This window comes from Triturus cristatus, chromosome 3_1 (assembly GCF_964204655.1).
Source record: "Triturus cristatus chromosome 3_1, aTriCri1.1, whole genome shotgun sequence".
Classification (NCBI taxonomy): Eukaryota; Metazoa; Chordata; class Amphibia; order Caudata; family Salamandridae; genus Triturus; species Triturus cristatus.
Window position 1 is genome coordinate 1,176,328,941 of NC_140583.1, and position 25,838 is coordinate 1,176,354,778.

The 25,838-nt window shown below is 49.9% G+C and overlaps 1 protein-coding gene and 1 pseudogene across 4 annotated transcripts in view; both read left to right on the forward strand.

The window, feature by feature from the left end:
• Window positions 1-25,838, forward strand: part of DDX25 (DEAD-box helicase 25) — a 3,162,033-nt gene that overhangs the window by 626,089 nt on the left and 2,510,106 nt on the right. The gene's annotated exons all lie outside the window — the stretch shown is intronic.
• Window positions 13,766-15,667, forward strand: LOC146861731 (uncharacterized; annotated as a pseudogene).

Genomic DNA, 25,838 nt, shown 5'->3' on the forward strand with positions numbered 1-25,838 from the left:
CATGTGCCTCTGCTGGAATGTGGATTGCCTGTCTGGGTTTTGGATGACAGAAGGCTGGGGTGCCCGAGGGGCTCCAGATAGTCTAGGTAGGACAGGAAAGGGCTGAATAGACCTGGACTACGATGGGGGATGGGGGAGGAGATTTAATAGCACCTCAAAGAGCCTGGTCTGCCTCTGACAAATGCCGTCTCCACCTCCTGCCAGGAATTCACACCAGAGCAGGCCCAACTGGTTCTGGCTGGGCCCAGACACCCTCTGCCTGAAAGATCAAAGGATTTGTGGACATAAATACTGGGTCCCAGACCCCTGAACTTTAGAACTCATCTGGATCAAGAAGACTGCCAAGAAGAAGAGCCGAAGAAGCTGCAAAAAGGAAGGACTGCTTTGCTGGGTGCTTTGCTGGCAGGGTTGCCAGATTGGGCTATTTCTCGCACAATTGGGCGATATTTTGCCCGATTGTGCGAGAAACAAATCGTGTTGGGCAGGCTGCCGAAGTTTGGGCTAGAACCTGCAGAGTGTGGGGCGGATTCAAAGCTTTGTGCGGCGCCGCCCCGCCCACGCTGCAGCCAATGGTTGCCTTCCTCACCACACCCCTTTTTGACCTTTAGGTGTCTGCCCTGCGGCCCCTGCCCACAAGTAACACCTGCAGGGCCGTCTATCTTTGCAGGCGGGAAGCTGCTTCCAATTAGGGTCCTGCTATACCAGCAGCGACTTCCCGACCTGCCCCCAAGAGTGTGCTGACCTGCCCTGGGGGTTCCTGTGACCCAATCGTGGGTCAGATTATTTACTCAGTGGTGGGCGAGTCAGGTAGGGTACTGCCCCGCCCCATACCTTTGCCCTTTATCTTTGGGATCCCCCCCCCCACTTCCTCCTTTTCAACTTCCGAGCTGAGCCTGTGCGACTACGGACTGCGAGGGAGAGTGACCAGTACCACTGACCGACCATCTTGATTACGACGACGAGGCCTCTGCGTGGCTCCTCGTCTTCGGCCTTCGACTTGTAGCAGCCTCAGCCTGCCCTGCAGTCAGCTGCTCCTCCCGGCCCCAGCCCCTCCTCTCCTGTGAACTCTGCAGATTGCACAGGCGGCCGTCCCCAGCAAGTTTAAAGGTGAGGCAGATGTGTAATTTTAAATGTATGCGTAATGCATCGGTGCATGCGTGCCAGTGGTGGGGTCGGCAGGGCACGGCGTGCCCCTACTTTAATTGTATAGATTCCATACATGTCAACCCTCCCGATTCAGGCGGGAGACTACCGATTGCAAGGCTAGTCTCCTGCCTCCCGATTCCTTCATGCAAAAACCTGATTCCTCGGGGGTTTCAGGTGACAGGGCTTGGTATTGTGTAACGTAAATTCTAACAGCAATAGTTAGAGTGGCGATGCAGGGGCTCTAGGAGGGGTGAAAAACCAACAAAGCCCCATTAACAAGCAGTTTCAGCCCGGGCTGCCACACGGGGTGGGGGGGGGTGTACGCACTGCCAGCAACCTGCCAGGGTGCACAACACTTGCATCACCCTCTCCCTGCCTGCCATTGCGCTCCATGCTTCTGAAAGGTAAGGGAAAAACCGTGCATTTGCGTTTCAAATGACCGATCCTGCAGCAGCACTCTTCCAAAGTCCATACATGACAGTAACCCGATTCAAGGCCCCATTCTCCCGATTTTCTTTTTTAAATCTCCCACTTTGCTCTTCTGAAATGTTGGCATGTATGAGATTCCGTTACCCTACTTTTTTATTTTGAACATGAGACCCTGGATGTAAGAAATATCCAAGACCTGCAGAGAAAGCTCAGCATTAGTGGCTGTTTGGGGAGCAGGGAAGGAAAAGGTCTCCGTCTCTTGCTTCTTGCCCAGACGAGACCAGGAAGGTGTCCGCTGCCCCCACCCCCCTCTTTCTTACCCTCATTCCCTCTCTGTCTGTCTAACTCCTCCTCACTTAAAGAAAACCTTGACTCAAGAAATGGTTCTCACCCTCTTTTTCTTCCTGTCGTTCATTTGTTCCCCCGTGAAATGGATGCAAAAAAGAAAAACACTTTTGGTGGAAATGCCGTTGTGACGTTTTTCTATTTCAAAGTGCAGCCTCGGAAATAAAAAAGGTTCAAAATATGAAAAATCAATAATTAAATAAAGGAAGACTGAGTGTTCTTAAAGTGGGCAGATTGGTTTTATTCAAACCACAAAAACATTAGCGTCATTTTACTGAGTTTGCCAGTGAAGCGCTGTTCCCCCGCCCCCCCCCTGGGGAAGTGCGTCAAACCTGGAGGTATTGCAATACAAAATGTGTAGGGCGGCTTTGTGTTCACGAATGTGGGGCCATATTAGCAAGTAACGGCGATAACATTATCGCCGTTCCTTGATAATATGCCCCGTTGTCTTTTTAAACCATTCTGCTTACGTTTTGTAACCATATAAGCAGTGGACATTGAAATGGGTCCTTTCTGGGCCCTGTAGTTTTCAGGCAAAAACACTCGTTGATTTCTGCATAAATGTAAAAGCGTTAAGTTCACCATGTTGTTTCTGCTTACATTTCACATGCTTTATTTAATCTTTCATTCCTTATGAGTGTTTGCTTTTTTCCAGGATGTTACTTTTTCGTTTAGGCAGCATATTGCTCTTGCCGAGTGCGTAATTTGAATTGAGTCGCATCCAGTTGTTTATAGCAGGTCAAAGTGGATTGTAGTTGAAGGCAGTGAGAATTTCTCTCAGTGGGGCAGTATGGTGTTCAGTGAGGGAGCGGATGTAGCACTGGCGGCAGAGCTGCCGAATTTACATCTAGGGAACCAGGTTCAGCCTTAATAAACAATCCCCCAGACCACTCTCCTGAGGGAGCTCACTCCCATGCTAGACCTTATCGGGCCCTGCAAAACCGGAAAAGGCCTGGTGTCTCAGCACCAGCAGGTGGACTCCAGCAGTGGCAAGTGTGGGTTCACCATGAAGGCTTGCCCACCACAATCCATACTGATGTTCACCTCCAGTCTTGAGGGCAGGCCTACGAAGTAGCGGACCCTAGAGCAAAAGTGACTGTCACTGAGGTCACAGGACCCCTGTGACCTCAGTGACCTAGGGTGGTGCGACAGGTGTGACTGCAACGGGTGCTGACTTTGAGTGGGGGCGTTGTAAATTATGGTTTTAAAAGCACTTGCTGCCTCCTTCCTGGCCTACAGCAATTTTCGGCAATAATAAAAATGTCATAACCACTCTGGTGAATAAACTTCTGCTTAGAGCGAGATCAGAGTTTTGTCTAGTGGAAGTTTTGACTCATGGAAAGACAGCGCAGAGGGTTAATGTGCCTGCTGCAAAGAAAATGTACCATGCCCATCACAGAGTGCACATATTTACAATAGGTCAGTGGGTTACTGCTTTTGTCAGTAAGATCCTTTTGCTACTTGAAGTTTTTAAGTTAAAATCCTAACAAAGAACCGTGAGCTATTAACTTTCATCTTAGAGCTCCATACAAACTGCAACTTATGAACTAGAGCTTTGTTTTTTCCCCCAAGCCTTAGATTATCCTAATGTTGCAAAAAGTGTTCATTTGGATAGAAATCAATAATGATTATTAAAGAGAACCCCCAATCATGGTATTAAGTTGTAAATTTTAAGTTTGTGTTTCTCCAGATCTATCACTATTAAACTATACTGCCTACTAATATGACAGTACAAAAGAGGGTGGTGATGCCTACTAATATGACAGAGCGCAGGGCTATTTTTAAAAAGTGTTATTCCCCAAAATGGCAGCATCTCCGTAGCCAAGTGTTCCGCCCAAACTGGACAAGACTGGATAAAATGTAAACAGCTCGCTAAGAGCGTAGCAGTCATTTAAATTCTAAATTAATGTTGTTGATGTTGTTTTTTGTTCCGGTTAGTATTATTTTTTGTAGGTATTGTTTTAATTTACCATTGTGTTGCAACGAGCATAAATGGTGAAAGAATCCGTCATCGTAATACAATCCTCATATTCACTTATCTAAGGTGTATTTCCTTTCTTTCCTCCACTAACAAGGCATGGCAGATTATATTCTTGGCTTCCTCCAGCAGCCTGCGGCCCTGTAAATTATTATGTAATGCCATTTGTTCAACCACTTGCCAGCCTCCTCCTTCAGGGGAAGATGTGACAGACTCCATAGAAGACCAAATAGTAGCTGTCACTGATAACCACCTCGGTGGTTGCGTGTGTTTTTTTTTTGTTGTTGTTGTTTTTTTTTTACCACAAATGGATAAACGGGTACACTTGTAAAGCAGATGCCCTAAGACATTGGTCTGTTTCGGGAAGTGATACTGGTGACTTGGGTATCTATCTATCATGATAGTTTTTAAAACAGCCCTTGTTTTCTTTCTTCTTACCTGGGGTTCCAGAAGACACTTAAAGTATTCATATGTGCCACTACCTAACAAACGTTTTAATTTTGCTAAATAGCTGTAGAAAAGATTCCTTTGTAGAAGTGCCTCTTGGGACAGGACATTTTATATAGATAGTATGAGTGCGCAATGCACACGACAAACTGAATCATTAAGAGGTGCTATTATCAAAAAATCAAGGGTAAGCTTTTCATTAACCTAAAGAGTTGATGTGGACGTGCCTGAATGCGGGCTTGCAGATTACACATTATTGTCACCAAGCGCTCAACCTACTGGGTTATCTGTCTCACCTACTGTTATAGGTGGTGGAACAGCAGAGACGTGGCCTGAGAGTGGACCAGTGGTACTCAGTGTAGTGGACCTGCACTCGGCAGTGCAGTTACCCCGAGAGCAGCACCGCCTTAAAGGATAGGAGGGAAGAGCAAACGTAACATAGCCGGCTCTGAATGTAAATAGAAGGCATAGAGCGAACCAGGAATTTGTTCCTTGAAGCTGTTCGGATTTTCATGAACTGGAAGCAGTCTCCTTCACTGCTAACAAACCTTCCGGAAGCTGAATATGACCCAACGTGTCCTTGACATGAGCACAGTTATCCCAGTGCCACCTTTACATTATTTTACATGGTCCCACCATTGCCTGTAGTCTTCCTCCTGTGTGCATCTTGGTGCCACTTAATTTATTAAAATTATTATTACCATTTGGTGTTCATTCAAACGGCATGATGAACCATACATTTCTATAGATGACAAGATTGTACCACACCGCGTGGTTCATGCAGTCAGTTACAAAATGCATCCTGTTAAAGGTCATAATATCTGAATTCCCACCGTCCCTAACAGCATAAAAGACAAGAATAATGAAGTGGTTCTATTACTTTATAGTTATGTAATATTTGGTTGGGTAATCAAGCAAAGGGTGACATATGGATTCAGTCTCTATTGATAATAGTGGCTGTTTTTGAAACCCATTCCATGTCTAAAGTATTCCACAGTCTTAAGTACCAATGTCAAGAAAGGGCAGTTTTCCTTATCCAAAGAAGCTGCCAGAGTGTTTACCACCAATGCCAAGCAATTCCACATCAGTGCTCCGCTGGCCTCTGTTTGATGTTTCAACAGAGGGGTCTCTGCCCAAATTAGACGCCTATCTTCCTTGGGAGTGGGTTTCTTAATATTGTTTTCATGGCAGTTGTTGTTTTGTTTTAGAAGGGTTTTATTTGTGGGCAAATGAATTGTGTGCTCATGATTTATATGGCTGTAGATACCAGTTGTCCAGTGCCTTATAATTAGGGCTCCCGGTGTTATGGTATTTATATTTGTGTCATGTCTGTCTGTATTTATCCATATTTAATTTTTGCAAAATTTACCTGTATTTATCCATATTTATTTTAGGTTTTGTTAAATTCCGTTGAAATGTGTATATTTCTGCATTTATTTAACCAGTTAATGTGCACTCTTGCCTTAACACCTGACAGGTTTCAATGATATATATATATATATATATATATATATATATATAATATATATATATATATATATATATATATATATATATATACACATATATACACATATATACACATACACACACACACACACAGGTGGCAAATTATGCACGTGCAAGAAAGTATGTACATTTTTGTATCATGATTGTGCAAGTCTACTGCTGTATCTGAAAGAAACACGTTAGTTAGATTCCTCACCTTAGAATATCCCCAGGCGTCAGACTGGATCCGGAAGATTTTTCGTCAGCAATACCCCTTGCGCGTCGCTAGGCGTCGTCTGCGGCTCCGCGTCCGTCGTCGGCGTCGTGCGCCGGAATGACGTCGTCGGAGTACTTAGACGCCGCCCTCGCGCGCTGACGTCAGTTCTTCTTTTTTCCGCGCCAGTAAGCGCAGATCCGGGAGAGCTACCCCTTTAGTCAGTTTTTGACTAACTTTTTTGATCCTTTTTGATCGAGTCTCGACACCGGTGCCGGTAGGATGCCTGGGTTTAAAGCCTGTACGGACTGTAGCCGACTGATGTCGGTTACGGACCATCACCGCCGGTGTCTTTACTGCTTGGGCCTCGATCACGACGCGGAGTCGTGTTCGGACTGTAAGGCCCTGACCTCGAAGGCTAGACGGGAGCGGTCCCGTAAGCTTCTCGAGATTCGCCACTCGGCTCCGCGCGCCTCTCGATCCCGGTCCAGGAGGAGGTCCAAGGATCGGTCGCGGAGCCGCAGCCGACGTCACCATCGGTCGTCGGGATCCAAGTCTTCGGGTAAGTCGAAGCATTCCAAGAAGTCCAAGAGGAGCCATCGCTCTTCGGACTCCCCTCGCCGGTCGCGCGACTCGGTCGAGGGTCAGGGTGGTTCCACCCCCCCCCCCGGCTCCGGCAGAGCCGCAGGCGCCGTGTCCGTCCCCATACCCTCCGGTCCCTGGGACTAACGCGACGCCGGCGGAAGTCAGTGCCTTCCTCTCGGCCATGAGGAAACTGGCTCCGCCGTCGGCGCCCGCTGGTGCGCCTTCGGGCCCCGCGGACCCGACTGGGCTGCCTTGCCAGCCGGCGGCTCCGGGCCCGGCGCCGTTGAGGGCTCCGGCCTCGACGCCGCAAGTGCCCGAGGGACCCGTTCTCGAGTCCCCGTCGACGCCGGTCAACCTTGTCACTCCTCCACCGGCGTCGACTCCGGTTCCACCGCCGACGTCGACTCCGCTCGACGTCGTGCCCCAGTTTAGTCCCGGTCCGGGCCCGGCGCCGGTCCGGCGTCGATGGACGCCGAGATCGACGCCGCTAGAGACACATTTTGTCTACCGCCCGGCTCCGTTACTTTCTCCTCTACACCAGGAGTCGGATGATGGGGACTACTGGGAGGGATCCGAGGATCCTATGGCCGCTCAGGCCCAACTGTCCCAGGACTGGGCAGATGAACTGGGGGAGGCCAGTGGTCTGGATACCTCGCCAGACACTGGATTCATCTCTCCTCCGACTGTGGCTTCGGAGGAGGGTGCTGCTTTCTCCGTGGTGCTGCGCAAGGCGGCCGCAGCCCTTGGGCTCGAGCTACCTGCCGTGGCTGTGAGGACGAATGTCCTCACTGAGGTGCTTCAGTCTGCAGCAAGCTCCACTGAGCCTCTGCTGCCATTCAATGAGGCCCTCACTGACGTTCTACAGGGCACCTGGTCCAAGCCCTCCACAGTTCCTCCTGTGGACAGGAACGTTGCCAGGCGCCACCGCCCTGCTCCGGGCGACCCCAGTTTTCTGTCCCAACACCCTACCCCTGAGAGCCTGGTTATCCAGGCCTCCACCTCCCAATCCTCTTTCCCGACCGCCCCGCCGGACCGGGATTCCAAGAGACTGGAGCAGTTTGGCAAGAAACTGTTCTCTTCCCTTAGTTTGGGCCTGCGGTCTTTGAACACCGCTTGTCTCTTGGACCGTTATTCCCACTCTCTGTGGGATGCGGTGGAGGACGCGCTGCCCCTGTGTCCGGAGGAGGTCCAGACACGCCTTACCCAGGCTCTGGCCGATGGGAGGGATGCCGCGCGACATGCTATACGTTGTGGGCTTGACACCACGGACTCGCTGGGTAGGGCCATTTCCACCTCAGTGGCGCTTCGACGTCACGCCTGGCTGCGGTCCACGTCGTTTTCCGGCGATGTCCAGAGCACTCTCATGGACATGCCGTTTGATGGCACTCGCCTGTTTGGCGAGAAGGCGGACAGTGCGCTGAACCGCTTTAAGGACTCCCGGGCTACGGCCAAGTCTTTGGGCCTCTCGGCTCCGCGGTCGCAATCTTCCGCTTTTCGCCCCTTTCGTGGCCAAGGAAGGGGTACCTCCTCACGTGCGCCTAGCCACCAGCCGCAGAACCAACCTGCGCGCGGACGTGGTTTCCGCCGAGGCGGATCTGGAGGACGACTAGGTCAGCCCACATCCACCCCGGCAGCATCCGCCTCGAAGCCTTCCTAGTCCGAGCTTTCAGGCCCATTCCACGCCAGTGGGCGGCAGAGTTCGCCATCACCTGCTCCACTGGCGGTCCATCACATCGGACAGGTGGGTGCTGCAAATCGTCTGAAGGGGCTACTCCCTCCCCTTCGAGGCGACCCCTCCAGCCATGCCACCGCAGCACCACCGTATCTCGGGGGATCATTTGCATCTAATCCACGAGGAAGTTTCCGCCCTCTTGGCCAAGGGGGCCGTCGAGCGCGTTCCGAGTCCAGAAGTAGGTCGTGGTTGTTATTCCCACTACTTTCTGGTTCCCAAGAAGGGCAAAGGGGGCCTACGCCCTATCTTGGACCTTCGGAACGTCAATGCCTTCCTCCGGAAGGAACGGTTCAAGATGTTGACTTTGGCTCAGGTTCTAGCTGCCCTAGACCCCGGAGACTGGATGGTAGCGTTGGACTTGCAGGACGCATATTTCCACATCCTCGTCCTGCCGGCCCACCGGCGTTACCTGCGGTTCACGGTGGGCCAAGAGCACTTTCAGTTTAACGTGCTCCCCTTCGGCCTCACCAGTGCCCCTCGGGTGTTCACGAAAGTGATGGCGGTGGTCGCAGCTCATCTGCGCAGATCAGGGGTTCCAGTCTTCCCCTATCTCGACGACTGGTTGTTGAAGGCGGGCTCGCCCCAGACAGTCGTCTCCCACCTCCAGACTACGGCTCAACGTGCCGAAGTCACACCTGAGTCCCTCTCCGAAGCTCCTCTTCATCGGAGCGGTTCTCGATTCGGCGCAGTTCCGGGTCTATCCACCGGAACAGCGGGTCCAGGATATTCAGGCCCTGATTCCTATCTTTCGGCCTCTATCCTGGGTTTCGGTCAGGCTAGTGTTGCGGCTTCTGGGGCTGATGGCCTCCTGCATCCTACTAGTGCATCACGCCAGGCGGCGCATGCGGGCTCTGCAGTGGGACCTGAAGTTTCAGTGGGCCCAGCATCACGGCAACCTGTCCGACCATGTCTTGATCTCGGAGGGCACTGCACAGCAGTTGCGGTGGTGGCTCACGGACCGCGATTGGGTCATGGGCAGGAGCCTCTCCCTTCCCCAACCGGAGCATGTCGTAGTGACGGATGCGTCCCTCCTGGGATGGGGTGGCCATATGGGAGAGGCGGAGATCAGAGGCCTCTGGTCTCCGGCGGAGTCTCGTCTCCACATCAACCTGTTGGAGTTGAGAGCGATCCGACTTGCACTGAAAGCCTTCCTTCCCTCTGTCAGGGGCAGTGTCGTGCAGGTGTTCACGGACAACACCACCGCTATGTGGTATTGCAACAAACAGGGCGGGGTGGGGTCGTGGACCCTTTGTCAGGAGGCTCTGCGCCTCTGGACGTGGCTGGAACACCAGGGCGTCACCCTAGTGGTTCAACATCTGGCGGGTTCTCTGAACGCCAGAGCGGACTAACTCAGCCGCCGGTGCATGATGGATCACGAATGGCGTCTGAACTCCGAAGTGGCGCAAGGTCTCTTTCAGCAGTGGGGAGAGCCTTGGTTAGATCTATTCGCCACCGAAGAGAACGCGCAATGTCAGCAGTTCTGCGCGTTGGAATTTCCAAGGCGGCACTCGCTCGGCGACGCTTTTCGTCACGAGTGGAGTTGCGGTCTGTTGTACGCCTTTCCGCCTATACCACTTCTGCCCAGAGTGCTGAAGAAGATCAGGCACGACCGGGCCCAAGTCATCTTGGTGGCTCCGGATTGGGCACGAAGATACTGGTATCCCGAGCTACTCAGTATGTTGACCGATCCCCCGATACGTCTGCCCCTTCGGGAGGATCTTCTGTCGCAGCAGCAGGGGACGGTCCTCCACCCGAACCTGTCCAGCCTCCACCTCCATGCGTGGAGATTGAGCGGCGGCAGTTGATGCCATTTGACTTGCCTCCTGAAGTCTGTGATATCATTCTGGCAGCCAGGCGTCCCTCCACAAAGACGGTATACGCCTGCCGGTGGAACAAATTTGTGGCATGGTGCACAGCAAAGGCTGTGGATCCCCTTTCCGCCCCTCTTTCTGAGGTTCTCCTCTTTCTTCTTTCTTTGGCCCGGCAGGGCTCTGCCCTGGGCACCCTGAAAGGTTATCTTGCTGCCATCTCTGCCTTCTTGCGGCTTCCTGATCAGCCTTCTCTTTTCAAGTCCCCTGTGGTTACACGCTTTCTAAAAGGCATTACTCACACGTTCCCTCCTGTCCCTTTTGTAATGCCTCAGTGGGACTTGAATCTGGTCTTGACATTCCTGATGTGCGCTCCCTTCGAGCCTCTTCACAATTGTCCTCTTCGTCTTCTGACTCTCAAGACTGCTTTTCTGGTAGCCATCACCTCGGCTAGACGGGTGAGTGAGCTCCAGGCTTTATCTTCAAAGCCTCCTTTTCTGTCTGTTCATCCAGACAAGGTTGTCCTTCGGCCTCGTCCCTCCTTTCTTCCGAAAGTAGTGACTCCATTTCATCTTGGGCAGTCTGTCACCTTGCCCACCTTCTTTCCGCATCCTTCCAAAGAGGAAGAGAGGCTCCACCGTCTGGACCCAAAACGTGCGCTCTCCTTTTATTTGGACCGCACAAAGCAGTTCCGGGTGGACGACCAACTTTTCGTTGGATACGTGGGTGCTAAGAAGGGGAAAGCTGTGCACAAACGGACCATCTCTCGGTGGGTCGTTTTGTGCATCAAAATTTGTTACTCTTTGGCAAAAAAGGACCCTCCTGTTGGGCTGCGCGCCCATTCTACTCGGGCCACAGCGGCTACTACTGCTTTGGGACGGGGAGTCCCTTTGCAGGACATCTGTCAGGCGGCGACGTGGGCTTCGCTACACACGTTTGCCAGGCATTATTGCCTTGACAGCCAAGTCCGGAGGGATGGCTTCTTTGGCTGTTCTGTCCTCCAGGACTTTCTGGTGTGATCTTGGTTCGCAGACCCACCACCGGGGTTGGTATTGCTTGGGTATCTATTCTAAGGTGAGGAATCTAACTAACGTGTTTCTTTCAGATGCACAAGTTACTTACCTTCGGTAACGATGTATCTATGATAGAAACATTAGTTAGATTCCTCACCGACCCACCCATCCTCCCCGTTCTGCGAACTGACATCTAGGGTTAAGGTTATCCTTTTCAGGCCCCTAGATTTTAGTTTTGGCACCAGTGTCGGTCTTTGCATGGCTCTGCGTTCCTGGCGCGGAAGGCTATGTACAAGAACTGACGTCAGCGCGCGAGGGCGGCGTCTAAGTACTTCGACGTCATTCCGGCGCACAACGCCGACGACGGACGCGGAGCCGCAGACGACGCCTAGCGACGCGCAAGGGGTATTGCTGACGAAAAATCCTCCGGATCCAGTCTGACGCCTGGGGATATTCTAAGGTGAGGAATCTAACTAACTAATGTTTCTTACAGATACATCGTTACCGAAGGTAAGTAACTTGTTCTTCAGGCTCTTTATTAAAATCCCTATATTTGTTAACCCCCTTGCCTGTCAATCCGCACAGCTATTGGCCTGGCAGTCATGATTAACAGCATTTAGAATCACTAAATTTCCGTTTTTATCCACATTTAAAAATAAATACAGACAGGAAAATAAATGGTTCTCTGTCTGTATTTATCTGTAAAAATCCAGTAAAAGCGGAAAACAGGGAGCCTTACTTATAATGGGCATCTCTAACCTCCTCTAGAATCTGTATCTTTAGTTTCTCCACAGTTTGTTCGAGGTGTTGCCTAACATTTACCCATTCAAAGTGGAGGAGTGGTTCTGAAATGGATGGGGGTCATCTTAGAAGCGCATAGATATAGTGTTCTTGGTGCCTGTAAACATTAATTTGACGTTTTGTAATCAAACTGGTGCTCATGTAAAGCGTTTCAATATCTTCTGTGCCAGTTCACACTATACAAAACGGTCCAAAAATACAGAGGTACAAAGTGAAACCAGAATGCCTGGATAAATCATGGCTTCCTGCTTAAAGTGTGCGATCTTAGGCAAATATTTTGTTGCCAAAACTTTCTTTATTGTCTTGTATGCAGGTACTTTTAAATATGATTTCTGAATATTTGTTGTATGAAAACCTATTGTGTTTAATGTAATAGACTATAATGTCTCTATAATAATCTTGGGCCACCTACATCGTGTACATGACTGTCTTGCCTCTCAATTCCCTAAAGAGACTTTGGTTCTGTTAATATTTCGGCAGCTTTATAGCACCATGACACACTTTGATATATAATCACAATTGGCACTTGCAACCATTGCTCTTTGCACTTTGCAGAGAGACAAAATAATCTAAACTCCGCAATGGCTCACATATTTGAATTGTGTCCCATTGGGAAACGCCAGCCCACAACCTGAACTCTGAGATACCTGCGAGCAGCAAGGTCACAGCACAAGATTAATGCACAGTATGGAAAAAAGAACTACAGACGACAAGCAATATGGTGGCTAAACAAAAAGAAATGCTATTAGGGAAGCAAATTAAGTCAAATGTGAACATGAGCCTTCGCACACGACTTGCATAACTTACTTATTAATATTCTTCCTCTATGGCCCTATTTTCCCTAGACTGCTTGCAACAGGGCTGGGCACTATAGCCTGCAAATTTCCTAAAGAATGTGTTCTTGACAACTCACAAAAAGGCTCCAATATGGGCTGATGTTGAAAATGACCACCCCACAGATCTCTCCAAGCATGCCAGCTCAGGAACACAATTATACTCAAATTTCATATGGGCAGCCCCTTGCAGTAACCAGCTAAGCGGATGAATCACATGATGTGCCATATTGTCATTTTTGCATTGTTAACACTATCTGGGTATGTGCACCTCTAGTAGTACCAGTTTAACACCCAAAGCTAGCAGTAAGCAACAGAAATCTGACGATTCAACCATCACAATGGGGCTGCAACTGCGTGGCAACAGCTGTCTCTGTTTTTGGTAACTTTTGATCCATTTCAGGTGGAAACAATTTATTTTGGTAATATCTGCCTATTATGCAGCAGGTCGATTTGCGCCGAATGTGTCAAATTTATAATTATGTGGAAAAATGTCTCGCAGTCTCTCAATTCCAGTGGTCCAGCCTATGACCAAATATTTACAGGGGCAAACACAGGTGGAGATATGTTGAAGGTTACTTTGCATTGCATATTGGGATGAGTGATAAACTGAGCTAGAATGCTAAGGAGATGGCTAGTACGTTGACCATGGGTGACGTGTGCAATGCGTTTTAAGGTTCAATTAGGATTTGACTTTGTCCTTTTGTGTGGGTTTTTTGGGTGATCAATGCAGGAGACCATGCACCAGACCAAAAACTGGGTTAAGCTCCTCACTGCTACACAGATGCTTAGGACCAAGTGATGATATGGTTTTTGGCTAACTTTATCGAACCAGGGATGTTGATGGATATTCTATCTCTTCCAATTGCAGATACTTGCCCTACCACACACCAGAGATTGTACAGTCCTCTACCAGGTCCTAAGAAGCTACAAACTAGCTTTCAAAATGGGCAAGTGGTCAAAGTACAAGAAAGTGTACAGAAAGGAATGGGAGTCTGACCCCGAACTAAAAAAGTGGATTGCCTCTGTAAAAACAGATGAAGCAAAGGCAAACTGTAAATACTGTCACTTACAGCTGCGGGCCCACTACCATGATTTAAAGCTGCATGCATCCACAGCTAGACATCGTGCACGCATGGACACACCTAGCCTAACTATGGCATCTTTTGCACAACCAGTTTGTCAGTTATCAAATGACCAGAAAAGGAGAGAGCTTAGGATTGCTGTGCAAACTGCATGTAGCACATCAATCAACAGCATTGACAGACTGGGAGAAATTTTAAGTCAAGAAGTTCCTCCTTTCCGTATGCACAGGACAAAGTGCACAGCTTTAATAAATGGACTTTTAGGCCCCTATTTCAAAGGGGAGCTCCTTCAAGATATGGGCAGTTCTCCATATTCTTTGATCATTGATGAATCCACTGACATTTCTGTAAAGAAACTACTGTGCATCTGTGTAAAATACTTCAGTAAGAAAAGTAGCAGAATTGTGAGTAGTTACCGTGGGATGATAGAACTGCAAGAGGCATGTGCACAAGACATTGCAAATGCACTTCTGGAGTTCCTCAAGGACAGCAGGCTTCCAATTGAAAATATGGTAGGGGTAGGTACAGATGGCGCAAGTGTGATGTGTGGCAAAAACCACTCCACATACATTTTGTTGAGAGAAAAGCAGCCTACTTTGCAGCTTGTACGGTGCATCTGCCACTCGCTCGACATTGTTGCTAGAAAAGCAATGCGGAGTTTGCCCAGCAATGTGGAGTTCATGGTGAGAGAAACCTACAACTGGTTTGCACATTCTCCAAAGCGCCAGGCAGTCTACACAGATTTATATCAAACTATGGATGGAGGAATGCCATTGAAGCTTATTTCGCCATGTGAAACGCGGTGGCTTATCATGGCGGATTGTGTGGAGCGTTTTCTGGAGCAGTATGATGCTCTAAAGCTGCACTTTTGCAACGCATCATACGTAGAACATTGCTATGCAGCTAGAATGCTGCAAGAAATGTAAAATGACGAGACAAATTATCTCTCTTATTTTCCTCAAACCTATGTTGCTAGAAATTAAGGTAGTGAACAAAGCATTTCAGCTTGAATCTGGTGATGTCCTCCACATATTCCCGGATTTGCAAACTTTATATAGGTCCACTATGAGAAGAATTGTAAAGGCCAGTGTCTTCAGTACCAATAGTGAGAAGCAATTGTGTAATTTGGATCTTCAAAGTAGTGCCATTTATCTTGTGCAGGAGGATGCTGACCTTGGCCTTGACTTCCGTAAAAAGCTCCAAGAAAGCAAACTGCCTGATGCTGCCAAGGACTGCATAGAAAAACGGTGCACAGACTTTATTAAAGTTCTGGCTGCAGAGTATCAGATGCGCTTGCCAGATTCGCTGAGCCTCCTAAGACATTTGGAGCTTCTGAAGCCCCAAAATGTGCTTTCAGATTCCAAACCTCTGGTTACTGACTTGCCAAAAGAGTTTTGCAAACCCAACACACATTAGAAATGCAGTGGCGAACAGTGACTTCATGTTCATTCAATACCTCTTCAGGCATGGAATCCTTCTGGATTGAAGTATTGAATTATAGAGATGCAGCTGGGAATCATCGGTTTCAGGAGTTGGCCTTGGGCGCCATTAAACTTCTGACCCTACCCATATCAAATGCACAAGTGGAACGAGTGTTCTCACTAATGACCCTGCTTAAAAATGAGAACCGTAACCGAATGGGTCTGAAACTGCTATCAAATATGAACATAAAATTTGGACTAAAGCGCAATGGTCTTAATTCCTCTTCGTTCAAGCCCTCGCCGGAACTGCTAGCAAAGTTCAACAGCAGTATCTACAATTAATTGTTTTACTGTCTTAACATGCTGCTATTCTTTGCAGTGTTATCGCTACAATGGTTCGAGGCAATTCTTAACAATTAAAAAATTCATGTGCATGGAAACGCAGAAACAATTGTCTGAGCAAGAAATCCTGAAAAGGCACCCGGCATAGAGACAAAAGTTAATGCAAAAACATATTTTTACTCACACGGCAATTAGAGAACAGCAATTGCAAAACAGTTTAAGAATACTTAAAAGGTGCTCACATAGTTACACAGGGGACAGCACTAAAGACCTAATGTACAGTGTGAACAAAAACAATGGCAGAGGGAGTCAAACTTCAAAAACAAAAGTCCAACAAATAGCACAAATAGAAGATCGCAATCAATGCTTCCTCATAAGTATGTGCCGCAAAACAGGCGCCAACTGTGTTTGGACCTACAATGTTTTCAAGGTCTTCATCAGAAGAAGGGAATTATTACGAGAGCATCCAAATCAAATACTTTGTATAATCCGAGACAAGCGTACTCAGATAAAATGTAAAAGGGACCACATAAAGACAGCATCAGGAGTCCAACAAAAAAAGTATCATAAAACGGCGTGTCTTAAATTTAGTGCCACTGCAGTGTCCGGTACAATTGTCAAAACCGACCCGTTCGCAATACAGAGCGCAAAACACGAACACGGCTGGACTAGTCAAAGCAATCTGCAAATCGGTCCCCGTCAATGCGGTGGAAGCGTGACCTTCTCGGCGTCTTAACGCCGGGACTCTCTCGCTCTTCCACCGCATCGCCGGGACTCTCGCTCTTCCACCGCATCGCCGGGACTCTCGCCCTTCCACCGCATTGCCTGGGAGTGATTTGCAGATTGGTTTGGCTAGCCCATCCGCGTTCGGGTGCTTTGGGCTCTGAATTGCAAACCGGCCAGTTTTTACATTTGTACCAGACCCTACAGTGCCACTAAATGGATGACGTGCTGATTTAGGATTCTGTTCTTTTGTTGGACTTCTGGTGCTGTCTTTATGAGATCTCTTTTGCATTATATCAAGCTACATTTGTTTCGGAAGATACAAATTATTTGAACTGGTTGCTCTTTTAATAATACCTGTGTCCTGATGATGACCTTGAAAACCTTATAGGTCGAAACGCCGTTGACGCCTGTCTTTGTCATATACTTATGAGGAAGCATTGATTGTGATATTCTGTTCTTGTTATTTGTTGGCATTTTTACGTTTTGAAATTGTGTCTCTCTATGCCATGGTTTTTGTTCATACTGTACATTAAGCCTTTACTGATGTCCCCTGTGTAACTATGTGAGCACCTTTTTAAGTATTCTTAAACTGTTTTGTAATGGCTGTTCTATATTTGCTGTTTTAGTAAAAATGTTTTTGTATAAACTTTTGTCTCTATGCTGGGTACCTTTTCAGGATTTCTTGCTTAGATTATTTTTTTCGGTGTTTTCATGCATATTAATTTTTTTATTTGTAATAATTTCTTTGGACTATTGTAGCTATAACAATTTATTTACCCCAGGTTTGGGGAATAGTGTTGCTCCTGTTGGTTGTAAACGCTATTCTTGGCAGTGGCAGGACATTTTTACCCACCGCAACCTGCCACAACCTGAAGGATGCTGCTTATCTTGGCAGTGCTACTGCCACACCCTGAAGGATGCTGTTAATCTTGGCAGTACCACTGCCAGACTCTGAGATGGTGCTAGCCTTCACCGTGCCACTGCCGGACTATGGGCTGCTGCTAATCTTGGCAGTGCCTGGCCCAGAAGAAGTTTGTGCACCTTAACCAGTCAGAACAATGTTACCCACCTCAACCTGCCACTGCCAGACTCTGATGCTGCTATTCTTGGCAGTGCCACTGCCAGACTCTGGGGGATGCTGCTACATTCTGCACTGTCTGAAGCATTTTCCACACCTCAACCTGCCACTTCCAGACTCTGTGGTGCTGCTAGTCTTGGCAGTGCCACTGCCAGACTCTATGATGCTGCTAATCTTGGCAGTGCATGGCCCAGAAGAAGAAGTTTGTGCACCTTACCCAGTCAGAACAATTTTGCCCACCTCAACCTGCCACTGCCAAACCCTGAAGGATGCTGCTACATTCTGCACTGCCTGGAGCATTTTCCACACCTCACCCTGCCACTGCCAGTCCCTGAAGGATTCTGCTATTTTTGGCAGTGCCACTGCCAGACCCTGAAGGATGCTGCTAATCTTGGCAGTACCACTGCCAGGCTATGGGATGCTACTAATTGTGGCAGTTCATGGCCCAGAAGAAGTAGTTTGTGCACCTTTACCAGTCAGAACAATTTTGCCCACCTCAACCTGCCACTGCCAGACTCTGGAGGATGCTGCTACATTCTGCTCTGTCAGAAGCATGTTCCACGCCTCAACCTGCCACTGCCAGACTCTGTGGTGCTGCTAGTCTTGGCAGTGCCACTGCCAGACTCTATGATGCTGCTAATCTTGGCAGTGCCTGGCCCAGAAGTAGTTTGTGCACCTTTACCAGTCAGAACAATTTTGCCCACCTCAACCTGCCACTGCCAAACCCTGAAGGATGCTGCTACATTCTGCACTGCCTGAAGCATGTTCCACGCCTCACCCTGCCACTGCCAGACCCTGAAGGATGCTGTTAATCTTGGCAGAACCACAGACTGAGATGCTGCTAGCCTTCACCATGCCACTGCCAGACTATGGGCTGCTGCTTATCTTGCCAGTGCCTGGCCCAGAAGAACTCTTTGGCACAATTGAACTTTCCACTGTCTGAACAAGGATCCACCATACTGTTGCCTGGCAAAAAACAGGAGATGGCGCTTGTGAGTCTGCAGAATGCACTTGCACTTATCAGGTATCCGCTCATGGGAACATCAAGCAGCAAGCCCTGCACCCCATGCCTCGAACTGCTCTCTTCTGATGAGTACCAAAAAGTACGAAACCTACGTAATTTGCGTATGTAAAGAGATGTTCAGCATTGCTTTGGGAGAATTCAAACAAGTGTGAAAAAACATGAAGCATTGGCCTATATTGCCGTTATTCTGGGGGGTCCTGACGTGAGTATGCAAGCTGAAGAGAGCACCTTTCCCAAGAAGAACGTTTCCGCACTTGCAGTCCCCCAAATTGAACCCAGAATATTTTTGGCCGGCTTGCTCCACACCATGCGATATCAAGTGAGTGACCGTTTTCCTGACAGACCAACTTTGATTTCAGTGCACAAAATATAAGTTATCTGATTAATGTGGGAGGTAAACATATAATCCTTGAAATAGAAGTATATTTGTGAATGTTGTAGTCAGGCTACACGTAAATTAATGGAGTGGCAAAATTGGGCTACTTTTTGCTACTTTGGGCTACCGTTTCGTTGCTTTTGGGCTTGAAAGTTGTGAAAAAATCTGGCAACCCTGTTTGCTGGGCTGACCTGCAGTGGCTGCTTCCATCTTGGGCAGTGAAAAGCCTGGAATGGACTTCCTGCAACCTAATTTGTGAGTCCCTCGAAGGGCTTGAGGTAGAGCTTGTCCCCTGTTCACGAAGTCTCACTAACAGCAAAGACTTCAAGTTCTTCAAACCGCAGCACTGGGGACTGTGTGTTTTGTGCTGCAACCCAAAGAACACCAACTCGACAAGGTCTACGACGCCACTGCCTACTCCGTGTCCTGAAGGCACCGCAGAGGGCACCGCCACAGCACCTCACCGCAACCCTGGCCTCACCGACGACGCCTGTTGATGCCGCCACCGAGCCGCTGCTTGCACTGCGACCTCCGGGCACCGCACTCTGCACCCCTTCGCTTCACGCCGAATCTTTGGCACTGCAGAGGGCACCGCCGCACCTCGGCCCTGGTCTCACCGACGATGCCTGTTGAAGCCTTGCTTAACGAGGACGCCCTGGCCGGCCTGACGCCGCCTTTTCCAGCCGAAATCGATGCCTCTGCTTGCACTGTGGTTCAAAGGCCCCGCTCGTGAGTCACACGATGCTCCGCCCTCATCCCACACCGCAGCCTTGGCCTACCTATGCCGGCGCCATCGACTCCAGTTCGTCAGCTGACGACAGCGCTCCAGCCACGACGCCGCTGCTTGCACCGTGACCTGCTAGCACCATGACGAGCACCGCCTTCATCTCGCACCCGCGACCCTGGTCTCACCGACTAGGTCATCTGATGCCGCTGCTCGCACCATGACCTGGGGGCACCGCACGCCTCATCGCTGCACCTCGCACAGCGCTCCTGATTCCACCAGAGAGGAGCTCGACCCACAACGCAAGTGACTTCAGGGGCCTCTACGCCATGCATTTCTGACAGGTACTGTTTTGCGGGTCTTCCCAACACCGTAGCTGGCCCTCGACCCCCGTGACAAGCCAGAACTGTTGGATTTTGTTTACGCCGCCGTGGTAGCCCGGACAGAGCTATCCCCTCAAGGGACTCTTTTTAATTAACGTATTTTTGGAACTGTGAACTTTTAAGTATAGTAGTGTGGATTTTTATTGTGTTTGCTCTTGTCTTAATTATATAAAAATAGTGGATATTTTTCTAAACTGGTGTGGTGTCCTTTTGTAGTGCGTACACTGTATTACTGTTGGTCATGTGCAAATGCTTTACACACTGCCTCTAAGATAAGCCTGACTGCTCGTGCCAAACTACCAAGGGGGTGAGCAGGGGTTATTTTAGAAGTGTAACTTCCTTACCTGACTAGAGTGGTGGTTTTTGCCTGGCTTTGGCCCACGCCCTAGCCTACCAAAAATACCATTTCTAACATTGGTTGTCAGCGGTGAGGATAGGACTTCCGTTTGCACGTGACTTATTGTGATTGATGTGCACTACTATCATAACGCAGACCATTACATACCTCATACTAGCCCGTTTTCTTTTTGGCTGATTTTTATGATCTTGCCAGGTGAACTTACTACTTCGTTATGCCGAAATCAATGGCATCATCCGTTGCATCCATGGAAATTGCCTTTGAGCAGGCTAGGTTGGAGCTCTACACTGTTAGAGAATTGAAATGCGTTTTCAAGAACCTAAAAGTCGAAGTCAGAGGCCTCACTAAGGACGAGCTACAAAAGGCGCTGAGGGCCTGGGTAGCAGCCAGAAACGCCAGTGGGCAATCTGATGATCTTAGTGAAGAGGCGCAGGAGTCTAGTCCTAGGGTGGATGTGTTGTTTGGAGGGGGGGGGGGGGGGGACCTCCCGGCCATGCAGTAGTTTCCTGTCCGCAGAGGAGCTGGAGGACAGACGGGAAGCAAGGTAAGTAGCCACTGAACTAGAAAAAATTAGATTAGCCATGGAAGAGAAGAGAATGGTATTAGATTATGAAATCAGAATAAAGAAGCTGGATCAAGAGACAAGAACCAGCTCAGATGGTGGCAGTAACTCGTCAAGGCAGACCGACCGAATCGTACACATCCCTAGGAATGTGGGCAGAGAGTTCAAAAAGGGGGATGACATACAGAGGTGGTTTCAGGGTTACGAGGCAGCGATACACATGAATGGGGTCCCTGAGGAGAATTGGGGAGCAGGATTGTGGTCTCTGTTTCCAGAGGAAGCCAGGGATACTTTGACAGCTTTGGGTAAGGGGCCTGACCTCACCTATGCTGATATGAAGGAAGCCCTTCTCACTGGATATGGTCTCACTCCTGAAAAGTACAGGGATCAGTTTAGGTCCTGGAAGAAGTGTGATGCCAACACATGGCTGGAATGTGTGGATGGGTTTTGTCGGTCGTTGGATGGCTGGGTGAAGGGCAGTAATGTGACATATTTTTGGGGGCTCTACAATTTGATTGCATGGGAGCACTTGTCTAGTCTGTTTTGCAGATCTGCACCAAAATAACACCCAGGGTAAAGGCTCCCACCCCCCCGGAGATCAGAAGCAAGGGGTCTCGACAGGCAAGCCTGCTGAGACCGGCCCCCGCAAATGTTTTGCATGTGACCAGGTGGGGCACATGAAGGGGGACCCCAGGTGCTCCAAGGGGGCACAGCCACCCACCAGTGGGGAGGAGGCGGAGTACCCACAGGAGGGTGGGGACCCCGCAGAAATGACCCTCTTCTCACTAGGGGACAGTGAGATGGTCCCAGAGGCCCCGGTGCCCCCTACCACAAATAAATACAGCACCTGGGTGACCATCAATGGGAAAAGGGTAGAGGCTCTCAGGGATACTGTAGCCAGTGTAATCTCCGTTCAATGTCACCTGGTCTCTGAGAGGCAGGTTGTCCCCGGGGCATTCCACCAAGTAATTGCAGTAGACCATTCCGAGCGCCAGTGTCTGGTGGTGCAGGTTCTCTTCGATTGGGGGGGGGATCTCTGGTGTTTTTAGGGTAGTTGTGAGCCCTTACATGCCTGTTGAATGTCTGCTCGGTAACGACCTGGAGCAGTCCTTGTGGAAGGATGTTGAGCTCAGGTCCCACTTGGAGATGCTTGGGTTGCCAGAGTGGGCATGTGTGTCCACTCGGTCCATGGCGGCCAGAGAGGGTGATCAGAGGGACCTGGAGCCTGAAACAGTGGCCAGGTCCCTACCAAGAGAAGGGGGCGCTGGAAACTGGCCCCGGAAGTTTCCACGGCCCGGGAGGAGGCGGACCTTGAGGGGGACGCCCCGGTGCCTAGAGGAGAACAGGTAGCCAACCTGGGGGACATCTCTGAGCTGACCCATTGGCAGCAAGAAGGGGGTCCCACCAGGGAGGAGTTCTGCCAGGAGCAGAAAGAGTGCCCTTCTCTGGAGGGTCTGCAGCTGCAGGCGACTGGTGATCAGTCCGGGTCACATTGGATCTACTGGGGGAATGATCTCCTGTACAGTGAGCCTAAGGTCTCGGAACCTGGGTCAGCCCATGTGCTGGTGGTACCCCAGCGCTTCCGGACCTTCCTACTGGGTCTGGCTCACGACGTGCCTTTGTCAGGACATTTGGGGCAGGACAAGACGTTTGACAGGCTTTTCACCCACTTCTTCTGGCCTCAAATGTGAAGGCGGTGGGATGTGCATTGTCGGTCTTGCCAAACTTGCCAGGCAAGTGGCAAGAGTGGGAGGAAGGTCAAAGTTACTCTCCAACCGTTCCCCGTTGTCTGGACACCCTTTGAAAGGGTAGAGATGGACATTGTGGGGCCACTGAATCCCAAGACAGCCATGGGCAACCAGTACATCCTGGTCTTGGTGGACCATGCCACCCGGTACTCTGAGGCAATCCCTCTCAGGATGACGACGGCGCCAGTGGTGGGCCGGGCGTTAATGGGGATCTTATCCTGCGTGGGGTTCCCCAGAGAGGTGGTTTCTGACAGGGGACCAATTTCATCTCCAAGTATATGACATCCCTGTTGAAGGAGTTTGGTGTTAATTTCAAGTTCACCACCCCTTACCACCCCCAAGGTAACGGTCTGGTAGAAAGGTTCAACCAGACCTTGAAGGGCATGATCAAGGGTCTCACCGAACCCATGAGGCGTAAGTGGGATGTCCTCTTACCGTGCCGCCTTTTTGCGTACCGGGAGGTACCCCAGAAGAGTCTCCGGTTCAGTCCCTTTAAGCTAATGTATGGTCACCCCTTGCGAGGACCTCTATGCTTGGTGAAGGAAGGCTGGGAGGCTGCTTCCAGGAAAAACCCCCAGGATGTGTTTAGCTACATGCTGGCCTTCCGAAATCAAACTGCCCACTTGAGGAAACTCGCTCAGGCAAACCTGGAGGCCAGCCAGGAAGGAATGAAGAAGTGGTATGACCAGAATGCCACTCTGGTTGAGTTTCAACCTGGGCAAAAAGTGTGGGTTATGGCCCCCGTGGAACCTTGTGCCTTGCAGGGCAAGTGGACTGGGCCCTTTGAGGTGGTGGAGCGCAAAAGTGAAGTCACCTACCTGGTGGATTTGCAGGCTCCCCGGAACCCTTTACGGGTCCTCCACAGGAACCGCCTCAAGCCCCACTTCGAGAGGTCAGAAGTAGGACTACGGGGAAGAAGCGGAGAGTGAGCTTCTCCTGGACCTCCTGTCTGCCCAAGAGGGGGATGGGTCGGTGGATGGTGTGATCCTCTCCCTGACCGCTGAGCAACAGAGCGAGTGTAGCCTGTTGCTGGGGCAGTTTTCCCTGCTGTTCTCCTTGACCCCAGGCGTTACTCACTGGTGTACCCACGATGTGGACACCGGTGACAGCTCCCCTGTGAAACATAAGATTTACTGGCTGGCTGACTGGGTCAAAGCCAGCATCAAAGAGGAGATCTTGCAGATGTTGGCGTTCGGGGTGGTAGACTCATCCAGCAGTCCATGGGGCAGCCCCGTGGTCTTGGTCCCGAAGGCTACAGCACCCGGTGCCACACCAGAACTGCGGTTCTGTGTGGACTACCGGTAGCTCAACGCCGTCACTCGGACGGACGCACACCCCATCCCCGAGCTGATGAGCTCATCGATCGGCTGGTAGCTGCCAAATTCCTTAGTACGTTTGATTTAACGTCGGGGTACTGGCAGATTGCTCTAACCGAGGGGCCATGGAAAGATCTGCATTCTTAACCCCGGAAGGACATTACCAGTTCTGTGTGATGCCTTTCGGGTTGAAGAATGCCCCTGCCACCTTTCAGAGGTTGGTCAACCAGGTGTTGGTCGGGCTGTAGGAATTCAGCGCCGCATACCTGGACATTGCGGAGTTCAGTTCCAGTTGATACAAACACCTGCAGCACCTCGGGGAAGTGTTGAAGGCGCTGCAGAAGGCAGGCTTTAAGATTAAGGCCAGTAAGTGCCAGATCGGGCAGGTTTCGGTGGTGTACTTGGGACACCAGGTAGGGAGCAGCTAGGTGGCGCCCCTGCAGCCCAAGATTGATACCATCGTGGCTTGGGAGCCCCCCAAGACCCAGACAGAGGTGAGGGCCTTCTTAGAACTCACCAGGTACTACAGGAGGTTTGTTAAGGGATATGGCACCAATGTTGCCCCTTAACTGAGCTAACTTCCAAGAAGCAGCCAAAAAAGGTAATCTGGACGGAGTCCTGCCAGACGGTATTTGATGCCCTGAAGGCCGCCATGTGCACGGCCCCGTGCTCAAGGCCCCTAACTTCTCCAAAGAATTTGTCGTGCAGACCGACACGTCAGAGCATGGAGTGGGAGCGGTGCTCTGACAACTGAACGAAGAGGGCCTAGACCAGCCAGTAGTCTTCCTTAGCAGGAGAATACTCCCCAGGGAGCAGAGGTGGAGTGCCATAGAAAGAGAGGCTTTTGCTGTGGTCTGGGCACTGAAGAAGCCGAGACCATACCTGTTTGGGACTCACTTCAGCGTTCAGACAGACCACAGGCCCCTCAGATGGTTAATGCAGATGGGTGGGGGAGAATCCAAAACTGCTGAGGTGGTCCATCTCCCTACAGGGAATGGACTTTACGGTAGAATACCGCCCTGGCACAGAGGATGCCAACGCAGATGGCCTGTCCAGGTTCTTCTGCCTGAGTGAAGAGAACTCCCAGGTGTGTGGGTAGTTCTCCCTACTTTCAGCTGGAGGGGGATGTGTGTTAGACTTGGCATCTTTTGGCATGTTTCCCCTGACTTTTTTGCTTTCTGACCACCTGGTTTCTGTGCACTTTCCGCACTGCTGATCAGTGGTGAAGTGCAGGTGCTCTGTGTAAATTGTGCTATGGTTTGGTGTTTCCATGATTGGATATTTGATTTACTTGTTAGTCCCTAGTAAAGAGCATTGTGTGTGCCAGGGCCTGTGAATCAAATGCTACTCGTGGGCCTTCTGCACTGATTATGCCACCCACGTGAGTAGCCCTGAAAAGGTACCTCAGACCTGCCATTGCAGAGTCTACGCGCAGTTTGTAACTGCCATGTCGACTTGGCCAGTGCACACACTTGCCAGTCCCCAACCTTCCCTTTTCTTAGATGTCAGGCACCCCTAAGGTAGGCCCAAGGTACCCCTGTGGGCAGGGTGCAGTGTATGTGAAAGGTAGGACATGCCCTTGTGTGTGTAGCATGTCCTAATAGTGAATTACAGCCAATTTCGTTTTCCACTATTTCAAGGCTACCTGTTCCCCCATAGGACAGAAGGGGAGGTTTGTTTATAACATCTTATAAACATAACTGGCCCTGGGAATTCGGTGAGAAAATAAAATTTAGTATGCTTGAACTCAGAATCTAAAGATGCATCTTTTAAGTGAAGGTGATTTTAACATTCTGCGTTTGAAGATACCACTTTTAGAAAGTGGGTATTTTCTGGCTCAGTCATCCCGTGTGCCTCTGCTGGAATATGGATTGCC